Source organism: Falco peregrinus, chromosome 7, assembly GCF_023634155.1.
Source record: "Falco peregrinus isolate bFalPer1 chromosome 7, bFalPer1.pri, whole genome shotgun sequence".
NCBI classification, from domain to species: Eukaryota; Metazoa; Chordata; class Aves; order Falconiformes; family Falconidae; genus Falco; species Falco peregrinus.
In genome coordinates, this window is record NC_073727.1 from 69,167,573 (window position 1) to 69,179,227 (window position 11,655).

The 11,655-nt window shown below is 38.9% G+C and overlaps 1 long non-coding RNA gene across 1 annotated transcript in view; it reads left to right on the top strand.

The window, feature by feature from the left end:
- The window catches only part of LOC129784923 (uncharacterized), a 181,899-nt gene extending 170,780 nt beyond the window's left edge, over window positions 1-11,119 (top strand). Inside the window, exons 3-4 of the long non-coding RNA XR_008748194.1 lie at window positions 8,077-8,109; window positions 11,006-11,119. This is a non-coding gene — a long non-coding RNA (uncharacterized LOC129784923). The remainder of the gene's footprint in view (window positions 1-8,076; window positions 8,110-11,005) is intronic.
- Window positions 11,120-11,655: the final 536 nt, after the last annotated feature.

The following is an 11,655-nucleotide window of genomic DNA, read 5'->3' on the forward strand; positions in this document are numbered from 1 at the left end:
GAGGCCGTGTGAGAAGCTGGGGACCTGGATGAGCAACGGCTGGCTGGAATAGGAGCCTGGAGAAAGAAGAATTAGGACACAGCAGAGGCAAGAAGCAGGGTGGACTGGCCTGGAGAGGCTGAAGAAACAGCATGGAGAGTAGATGAACTTTTGAGGCCTTGTGGGGGGTTGCTGGCTGTGCCGGGGGAAGGTGTTGGAACTACTTATTGATGTTAACCTCATATCTGTTGGTAAAAGCCATGTTGTAGCCAGCTAGTTTTGATAGTGCTGTGACATACAGACTTGGGGAAGAGTGGCTGGCAACCTGTCCTGCGGAAAAGGTCCTGGAGGTACTGGTTGACAACCGGCTGAACATGAGCCAGCAGTGTGCCCAGGTGGCCAAGAAGGCCAACAGCATCCTGGCTTGTACCAGAAACAGTGTGGCCAGCAGGACTAGGAAAGCGATTGCCCCCCTCCACTGGGCACTGGTGAGGCCGCACCTGGAATCCTGTGTCGGGCTTTGGGCCCCTCACTGCAAGGGGGACACAGAGGTGCTGGAGCGTGTCCAGAGACGGGCAGCAGGGCTGGTGAAGGGCCTGGAGTGCAAGTCTTATGAGAATTGGCTGAGGGAACTGGGGTTGTGTAGTATGGAATAAAGGAGGTTCAGTGGAGACCTTATCACCCTCAACAGCTACCTGAAAGTAGTTTGTTGAAAGGTGAGTGTTGGTCTCTTTTCCCAAATAACAAGGAAATAGGACAAGAGGAAATGTCCTCAAGGTTTGCTAGGGGAGGTTTAGATTGGTTATTGGGAAAAATTTCTTCTTTACTGAAAGGGTTGTCAAGCATTGGAACAGGCTGCCCAGGGAAGTGGTTGAGTCACCATCCCTGGAGCTGTTTAAAAGATGTGTAGATGTGGCACTTAGGGACATGGTTTAGTGGTGGACTTGGTGGTCCTGGGTTAATGGTTGGACTTGATGATCTCAAAGGTCTTTTCCAACCTGAATGATTCGAAGTTGCTGGCTGATCATTGATCAGCCATACATGATTTTAAAAGTTCTCCTGAGCTTAATAATGCTTGTAGAGATGCTAAGTTGAAGTACTTTAGGATGTCAGTTCTTTCACCTTTCATGGCCAAAACAGCTACACCAGTGGAAGTCACTGGGGAAGGTATGGATAATGCTTGTACTAGTGTTTCTGAGAAACTTAATTTCTATATGTGAGTTTTACTCATGTACACAATGAACTTGTGTGGGATTTAGGAGCTGCAGCACTCCCAATTACAGTGTGCCTGTAGGTACAGTGTGTCTTCCTCATAGCATTGGGATTATTAAATGTGGTGAGAACAGGTTGCCTGTGGTAGTCTCTGGGAAGTCCTGGCTCAATACGGAGCAGTAAGGCTGTGGTGGACCGTGGGGGCTTCCAACCTGCAGTATACCTACCACTGATGATAAGTGTCCTCCATCACTGCTATCGAAGTGCTAGTGAACGCTGCCTAAATAAAGTGTCTCTCTGCACTTGAGTAGAGTGGGTGCTGCTGTGATGTCAGCACAGCGCCCATCGCTGCAGGAAACAGGGCCTGGGATTTCAGCCATGATGTACTTCAAGTTTCCTGATGATAGCTATTGTGGAAAGCATTAATGTTCTTGATCTTGAGATGGCTGCGTGCAGCTGTAGGTTCTACGATGTATTTTAAGATGTTATTTAAAAAACCTGTATTGAGTTTGGATAAATCAGTCCTGAGGCCACAATTATACTAGGAAGCATGAAGCAGGCAGCTTGCTTGAGATCAGCAGACAGAGAAAATGGATTAATGATTGCTTTCAGAATGTAAGGAATCTGTTTTGGCTTTTTCTATTTGTAATTGGTGTGTGTTTTTCATTAGTGTTTTGGGTTTGTTTTTTTTAATGAGACTCAGTAAAGGAATGAGGAAAACATAATTTGTGCAGGGATAGAAGCAGGCCATGATCCACTTAAGCTGGCTAGTCTCAGTAGATCCTGTGTTTTTTTTCTTCTCTGATGTATAGACCATTATGGACCTCCTAAAGGAGCTCAGTCAGGTCAGACTAAACCTGGAGGATATGTTTACAATCAACTGTCTAATATATCAAATATTTTTGATATAATTGAAGATTTTTACACTTTTTTTAAATGTAATATATCTTTCATTCTGTATAGAGGGTGTGACATTTTAACACAGACCCCCTACTAAATACAGCTTCAGGAGCACAGAATTGAAATTATTCAAAGGAAATGAAGGATAATACTTTTAATTAATATTTGCTGTCCATGGGAAGGGGTGCCAAAAAGTTAACTGTATCTTATGAGAGATTTTTGTTTTAATAAGGTGCTTTAGTAAATCTGGAAGTGTATTTTCTTCCTTTATCGTGGTGGTTTAAATAGAATCTTTTAAGGATAATGTGCATTTTGTAGTATTACCAGCTCTTGTGATTATCACAACTACTACATAGGCATAAATTTGCATCTGGAATAACAGGGGTTTAGGTCTCCCACTAGCTTCTTCTGCTAAAGCATACTGTGTAGCAGGGGAGAGGCCGGACCGCAGAAAAGTGCCTTCTGTGTGAGCTTGTTTGAGTGATTTCTGTACATACCTAGGTGTATGGATGGAGAGAGTTAGGAGGGTACAACAGGCTGCAGAGGGCAGCATGCAATGGTCTCCCAGGCACTGCTAAGCTCCTGAGACTGGCAGTCTGGCTGGCTGTGCAAGAATTGATAAACTTGGGGCACCAAAAGTTGGCCACAGCTGGCTACCTGCCCACACTGGCATCAACAGCCGGTTGTATAAATGGGACAACATTCAACAGGCTGCTGCTACATGCAGACAGGTTGCAGGATTACATATGCACCTGAGGAAATGAAGGACCCTTTGAGGGGCTTTCTGGATACCCATCTAAAAGCACCTGTGTGGTGTTACGACCCTGTGCTTCTGCATGAACAGCTGGGATTGGCCTCCCAGCTGTGCACTAGGGGATAACTGTGTGTAAGTGCAAGTGAGCTGTGTGAGCAAAGACCTTCATGGGCAGTGTGAACGATTACCAGCTATTAACATTAACAGATGGATTCTACTGATAAAAGCAGCCCTATTAATAAAAGGTCTCCTAATCATTTTTTTTGTAATCTGCTTCCCTCAATTCAATCCCTTCATCAGAAAAAAATGCATATTTCTTTCTGGTCTGTCACCACTGCGGCCATAGGCAGCCCTTGGGTTGTTTCAACAATTCGTATTATCTGAGTCACAGAGTGGTTAAGGTTGGAAGGGACCTCTGGAGGTCATCTGGTCCAACCCCCTGCTAAAGCAGGGCCACCCAGGGTGCTCCAGGACCATGTCCACACAGCTTTTGAGTATCTCCAGGAAAGGAGACTCCACAACCTTCCTGGGCAACCTGTACCAGTGCTATATTATTCTCACAGTATAAAAAAATTGTTTCCTAGTGTTCAGATGGACCCTTCTGTGTTTCAGTTTGTGCCCATTGTCCACATTCCTGCTGGAATAACATTAAATCAGAAGGCAAAATGTAAGGCTGCAAGCATCATCCTGTATAATTATCCTATGATTTTAAGAGTGGAGAAAATGACCAGTGAGTTTTTGCACTAGAGGCTGATTGGACAAAGTTTATTTTTGTCTAGGACTTATTTTATCTATCCATTGCAGAGATCTGAGGCTATCAGATTTACAAACTGTGAAACAGCTAATATTTCATGACTAAGTCGTTCCCATATTATTCTTGTGGCTGTCTCGGATCCACATCCATTTATGAGGATTATTTTCCTTATAAATATTCTTGTGGTGAGATTCAGCTCCAAATGCCTACTCTGTAGCCTATGTAGGTAGTTGTCTAAGCTCCCTCTATATTTATTAGAGATCTTGTCAATGGAAGGAGCTGTTCTAACTATTCATCGGACCAAGTTTGATTTCTGTTTTTTGATGTAATTGACTCAATTTCACCTTCTTCATTGGAGCTAATGGAAGTTTAGACACCTTGCTCACTTGAAGACACCTCTACTGAAGAAACATAAATCTGAATCTGTATGTCAGCTCTTTACTTTCTTTGTGACCAGCCTTTTTATTTTTCTTCTTTCATGTTCCCAATTTTATGAAGGGCTGCACCTCACTCCTCTCTTTGTGTTTAAAGAAGATACGAGCATTGCAGAAGAACTCCTGAGTTCTGCTGCCTGGTTATGGGCTTTTAGTGAAATAAGATTGAGTCTAGCTGTGGAAGTTTAGTAAAGCAGAGACACAAATTTCCTGCTGGCAATATCTATTAAACACTTAGAAGCAGGAAGAAATCTTTTATTTTCAAAAGAGCATGATTTAGCATTCATTTAGCTTCTAACCTTTCTAAGCAGGTGTCAGGTCCCAGAGATGGTTTGGTATTTCATTGTCTCGCTGTGGATAGCCCTTAATGTTAAATGACTTAAATGTGCTCTGCAGCTTAAATATGTTTTCCTGTGCACTGTGCAAATCATCCCTTCCATTCATTTGGCATTGGTACTCTGCCAATGCACGTCAGTAGCAGCTATACCATGCTTTGATATTTTACTGTAAGCACAGCGGTAGGAGTACTGTACAAGTGGAAGTACTGCGTTGTGCAGCGTAGGCGGTTTTTGAAATGGGGGGAACAGGGCCTTGGAGGCAAGATATGGACAGGACTCCACCTTTGCTAATCAGCACTAGGAAAAAGCAATTAGTACAAGTTTTCAAGCCAATAAGCTATCTCCAATGTCTGTTTTGCACCGAGCTGATGAAAAGAATGTGATGTACCAAAGATACTGCCTCCTGAGAAGTATATCCTCTTTCCCTTTTGAAAAAGCATGCTATACAATATAAATGGAAGTCAGCTTTATCATCGCATTGCTGCCTTTTCTATTTAAATCAATAGTTTACAGTATCAATCAGGTATGGATTGCATGAATAGAATTCATTGCTAATTGCTACTGTGGACATGCTAGCTATTTTGCCTTAAAACTGGGATGAAAATGTACTTAATTTGTATGTACTCCAGTTTCATCTCATATTCCTGCTCTTTGCTTAGAAAGTCTTCTGTATGAAAATAACAGTAAATGGTGCTAAATCAAGCCAATTCATTAAATAAATATAATGGAGGAAAATTAGATTCCACCTGACCAGGCTTACTTAATTAAAAATCATTCCAAGAAACTGTGAAGTCTTCTGAACAATAACAGGAAATTTTTATTTTTCTCCTGCCCTTGGAGTACATAAAGTAGAAGAAATCTTATGGCAGAGACTGAATACTCCAGTTGTTTCAGTCGCAGCAAAGGTTTTGTTCCATTATAACTGCAGTAATTGCATATATTGAAGTCTAGCAGGGAAGTGCTGCACACTGTATTTATCTTTATATGGGAAACTTTACATTGCCTGCCTAGGCAGTGTCAGCTCATATCATTCTTTGTGAAATGTAATGATGGAATTGGGGCATGTGGATCATGATTTGTGGGTTCAATATACCATAAACTTTTCCAGTTTCAGCTAGTGAAGTAGGTTTGATTTTATTTAGCAGTTCACACGGGACACGTGCTCGGGTGACAAATTACATTGTTTTCAGTTAGTGTAGATCAACTTGTAAGAAAATAAACACATCCACCCACAATTTACATTGTTAGCTCAACACTGAGTATTACAAAGTAGCGCTATTTTTATGCTGGATGAAATACCTAATTCATTTGCTTTATCTGCATTAGTTTCAGAACAGCATTTTTACAGTGATTTCTGCTGCAAGTCACAATATGTACACGCACTTCTCAGAAACAAGTCCCACTTTTTTGGTTTGAATTTTTTCTTTTAAATCCCATTGTCTGAGTAGATATTATTTCACTGCTATAAGAAGACTGGGGTTTTTTCCTGTTCTTTTTCTTGGGTTTTAAGGGTTTGCATCGGGATACTTTAGTCAGTAGAATGCCATAGAACAGCTGTTTTCAAACACATTTTTGCTGTGGCAGGATGTATAGCCACAGCACGTGCACAGTGACAGCAGTTTGGGTAATTCAAGTATTACATGTTTTTGGGGGATGATCCAGATTGCATGGTGGCTGCCTCAAGTCTGTGTGCTGTCCAAGAGTGGTCCCTGCATAGCTAGGGACTCCATTTATGCATAATCTGTTTTTGGTGGGGATTTTATAGGCTCCTACAAGGAAAAAAATTCTTTTGTCTCTCAGGCTCTGGAAGGAAAAATGCTGAGAAGTTTTTCTTTCTGCTGTAGTTTATGATAAAGTTTGGCATGATAAAAGCTTGAGACCACGTATATTGGAAGTGTTAAGTAGTGCATTGTGTTCACTATCTTGGGTTTTGGAAAGCAATTCTCTCTAGTATATTTATCACATTTTGGGTTGGTTTTCTCCCACGTTCACTTGCAACACAAGCATGTTCTTAGTTCTCAGGAAGTTTATCTCATTTAAACAGTTATAAAACTCAGCACACTTTCCTCCTGCCTTCCAGTAGAAGCTGTATATCCAGGGGTTCACTGGTAAATATTTTCCCAATAATTTTTAGAATCGGTTACTGTGCTAAAAGTTCAGGATTTCTGTGGCCTAAACCATTAGCCTAGAATCTTGTATCTGTTGATTTTTGCAATCGGGAAACAATTTTTTAATTTTTTTTAAGATGAAGTAGTTTGAAAATGGTGCTAGCACTTTCTAATAAAGTACCTAGTTTGGCCAGCTACCTCTTTCCAGGCACTGGTAATAAATACATTCAATTCCTATAAAAGCCAAGTGAGTTCATGTGTACACATACTAGGGTAAGTTGTTCAGCCACCATTAGCCTACCATGCTTTTCCAAGAGGGCACAGCTGCTGCATCCCTTTGCCATCCCACTTGAGATAATGGGAAGCCCAGTCTGTGGGTCACACGTGCTATCTCAGTGAGCTAATTTGGAACTGGTGGACTGCTCCGAACAACAGGGCTTGTTTCCCAAATGTGCTTATATCACCGTCTTGCATGACAGAATACTACCCTTGAAGGGGTTTTTTTCAGCCATGTATGTCTGAGAATTAGCCTTACAGCTTGGTAATGCAATAGCAATCCTACCTGGTATTGTGACCATATTCTATCAGACCTAACTACTCTATTAGTTCTGGCTGTAGATTTACAAGTGAATCTCCAAGTGTAACTCCTCAAAGTTACTAAATATGTCTTTGTTAAGAACATGGAATTTCCAAAGGTATGGCAAAGCACTTCAAATGTGAAATTCTGAATTCTGGTCCCAGTGCAAGTTGGGATGGCCATTTCAGTTTTTCCCTCCACAGGCAGCAGACTTTACCCCCTTTTATTATTCTACTGTAACTATAAATCTTGGTTTAATAAAGTTTTTTTGCATCATTTTGCTAAAATTATTGGCTTAATTCTCTGTAAAGAACTCTTGCTTTTGTCTGATTTTTAAAATGTAGAATATAAACCTAAACTAAAGACAATTACTTGAAATTTCTTGGCCTTTCTGGTGCCACCCATGTCACTGGTATGTCTTCCTGCTCTCTCTTAAGATAGGACTTGACCAGTGAAGCCTTACTTTATACTGTTTCTGGTGTCAGCAAGAATACTTGAAGCTCTCTTTTTTTAAAAAAAAAAAAAAACAGCTAATTTTTGGGGAAAAAAATGAACACTAGGATAGACAAAATTAGGTCTATTTTTTATGATCAAGAAAGGACATCTTTCTAAAATGTTATAATCTAAAAAGCATTCTGCAGATTTCTAATAATGTTCTTATGTACAACCTCAGAACAAATGCTTATACTTAAGATACAAGCATCTGAAAGCAGGGGTTTGTTTAAAGCTATTGTAAAAATCCTATTTAATTCTGGTATATCTGTCATAGTAAAGTAAATTAGCTTCTAATGGTGTCCAAGACTTTCACCTTTAGATTCTATTTTAAATCCTTACAAAATTATGGAGAGGAAAAACTGTAATGTAATGCTAAGTGTTCTATTTTTGCTTTAACAAAATAATATATATAAATTTGATGTTGGTGATAATGTGATATTTGGTGCCAGGTTTGTTTTTGATCTTTTGGGCTTTTTTAATATTAAATTAGTGTTAAAGATTATTTTTTCACTGTTTTAATTTCAGATTTGGATTCTCTAACAGGGCATGCATTTCCAGGTAAAGTGGACAGCTAGATTAGATTGTTATTTGTTTGTTTTATACCGAGTTTATTGAGTTTTCTGGGGGTGGTGGTGTGTGTGTTAAAATTTAATTGGTGTGTCTCTGACAGCATTTTGTTACATGTCAAAATTGTACTGTTATTTTTTTAAAAAATTTCAGATAAATGAAGAAGAGGTAGCTATTATGTGCACTAGTCTAAAGAATAAAATTCAAAATTGCTTTAAATGTTAACTATAGTATCTTAAACAAACCAAGGTGGAAGAAGCATTAATTCAAAATACAAAATCCTAGTGAAACATTTTTGAGTTAATTCAAACTTGCATCTGGTTTTGTAAAGAAGAAAAAAATTCCACCTGGTAATGTTTAAGGAAAGCTGAGATTCAAATACTACAAGACTGAGTTTCCAGTTCTCTTAACCAGAAATGTATAGGAAACAAGTTTTGAACAGTAAGAATATAATTTTATAATTTTCAGTAGAGAATGAAGAAAGGATAACAGAATTATGTCAAGTCTCTGGATTCTACTGTACACATCCATTTTTAATGCTGTGTGAACATTACCTTTGGAAATAGTCCACTTAAAATTTTAGAATCTTACAACTATGATTTCTTAACAATTCATTTTGAGTTGGGAGTTTTTTAGCAGCAATACAGAGAATTTGATGCTCAGTGATCATGTGAACTTCTGTGTTACTCGGGTAAAAATTTTAGCACAGGAGGAATATAAATAAGCACTCTGTGAGATAAGGTAAATTTCCTCTGCTGCAAATGTGCAGGTGTTTCCTGTACTCAAAATTCTCTTGAATTTGTCAAATGAAGAAGCTGTAAAAGCTAAGGCATGATTTTTGTATCCCAAAGAGATTTAGTCAAAATTTGTGATGTTATCTATCATTAGAACAATGTTAGTCTTTATTATATAATTGGCTTCTAATGTGTCTATTGCATAATACACTATTCTGCCTTCAGTTTTTAAGCTACCATTCTTTAAAAATTATGGGACAGTAGATTTTTTTGAGGTTTTCCAAGTATTCCTGCATTGTGAGCATTATGTATGCTATAAGAATCCCAGTAGAACAAATGATCAAAAAAGATTAGAAGTTCATTATCATGACGCTTGTGTGCAGTGTGGAGCAGATCCGGGTACAGTCTGTCGGAGCTATTTGTACTCAAATACAGCAGCAGACCAAGTGATGTCTGTTTGAAAAGTCAGAAAACTGTAAGTGCAGATTTTGCCATTTTCGTCCCAGATGAGGAGATTCTTATTCTGGGTAGTCTGGTTTGGTTTGAGTAAGGATACTTGTGGTACAATGTACTACTTAATAGGGCCATCTTGTAAATATGATCTTCACAATTTCTGTCAAAAGTATGCATGTATCAGTAAGATAAACATTGAGACAAGCAGTATCAGGGTATCTTTTTTTTTTCCCCCTCTCCTTTTTAAAAATTGAGTCGTCTTTTGTTTTACATGAATATTTTGTGTCACTAGATAGTGCAATCATGGTGTGTCCCATTCTTACTTTGAAATATGACAATTTTAACATAATGATAATGACTGCTACTGACAACACTGCCTTATATTAATATGTATGCTTCAAAACTGTGGTAAAGAGAAATCATCCTTATTCTGCATGGAAAATGTTCTGAATTGCAGGAGAGGTGAATTATATGCCTGTGTTACATTCCAGGTGTAGCTGTGCAAAACTCCATCAAATGGCCGTTATTTAGCACAGATAGAAATATCTTTGAATCTAACTTGCTGTCAAAGGGATGTAGGAGAGTAGTATAGGTAGCTGAGAAGAATAAAAGCCTGGAAACATGGATTTGATTTAAATAGATCTTTATCTGGAGACTCACAGTATGGACATGCCACTGTGCAGCTCACAGAAATTGATAGAGGAACCATTTCTCACTTAGGATTTATTTGACAGAGTTGAGACATACTCTCTTCACACAAAGCTGTAAAAGCAGCAGAATTTCCTGTCTTGTCTTCAGTTTTACTTGCATATAATAATTAAGTCATGACAGTATTCTGCTAAAATAGTGTAGATCGTATAGTTACAGATGTAGTTAAATTAAACACCAAAAGGGATGCTTATATATCAAGTTATACTGGAAAACGCAGAACTCTAGATCCATCCTGATACCTATGTGTAGATATGATGACTCTAGTTAGACTAAAGCATGTTAACTTTCAGGAAACAGAAAAGATCAAGATGTTACTTATGCTTCTTCAATAACAATTAGTTAATTAGACGAGATACATCCAGATGATCCTAGTGTATTAACAGGTAATTTGTATCTCACACCAAACAGACACAAAACAAACTCAGTTGAGATCTCTATCTCACCTTGGGGAAAGCACTCCCTTTGAGCTAATCCAACAAGGTTCATTAACAAGATCTCTGAGGGTATGGTGACCCAATAGTTTTTCATTTGACCCTCAGCCAGCTACAGAGCATGAAATGGCTGCTTTCCAAAAATCACATAGCCGTGTTAGTGCAGTGCTGAGTGGTTGCTAATGCCAGGCCCTTAGCTGGACAGACAGATCAAACCTGGTTCTGCACTGACCTAATCACACAGTTCCCAGGTCAGAGGTAGTTTGCATCCAGATGGCTTCAAGTTCATGTGAGCTTACCTTAGGATATGATTGCTTTGTGAATTTCAGGCTAAGAAAAATTATTTTCCCTATAACCATTGGCCACTGCATCAGCTCCCCCTGTGTTTTCTGTAGATGTGGGCACTGCTACTTCAGAGACAGATCAGAATATAAACCACACCAAAGTATCTGTCTGGTTTTTTATGTGAAAGGAAAAAGAAATTCTTTATAACCCTTGCAGTTGATCAGTTGAAACCCTAAAGTATGAGATTTGATTATAGTCATTGTCTTAATGCAGAGCTGCAAGTGTTATGGGCATGTTGAGAACTTCCAGAAGCTGGATTAAAGCATCTCTTTTACAATGATATCTAATCTCGTCCTAAAGCTCCAAGCAATGGCGAGTCCACCAGCTCCCCTGGTAAGCCGTTCCAATATTTAATTACCCTTAGTGCTAGGAAATTGCAATGTTGTGGAAAGGTTGAATTTGTCTAATTTCAGCTGCCAGTCTTCCTTTTGCTATGCCTTTGTCAGTAAGACTGAAAACTCCCTTTTCCAGATTTGTTTTCTGAACAAGTGTCTATGAAAAACTGATTATTTGCAGTGACCTGTTGAAAAACATGCACACAGAGGCTTGTGCACCTTTTCTGGCTGTGCAACCTGGCTTAATGAAGTTACTGCCTTGATCTGCAAAACTTGCATCTTCTGTATCTTTAGATTATCACAATTTTAACATCCCTATGACTACTGAATATTTATATATAGTAGTCAAGGTACCTTTCAGCTTTTGTTCTGGTAAATTGGATGTGTTGTACTCTTTAAGGCTTACACTGTAAGACTGGTTTTCTGACGGCTGTCCTAAGAACTTTCTCCATTTTTTCAAAACCTATGAGAACTATAAAGAATATATTAATGTAGAAATTTTGCAGATGCTGTATATAGAAGCAAAGT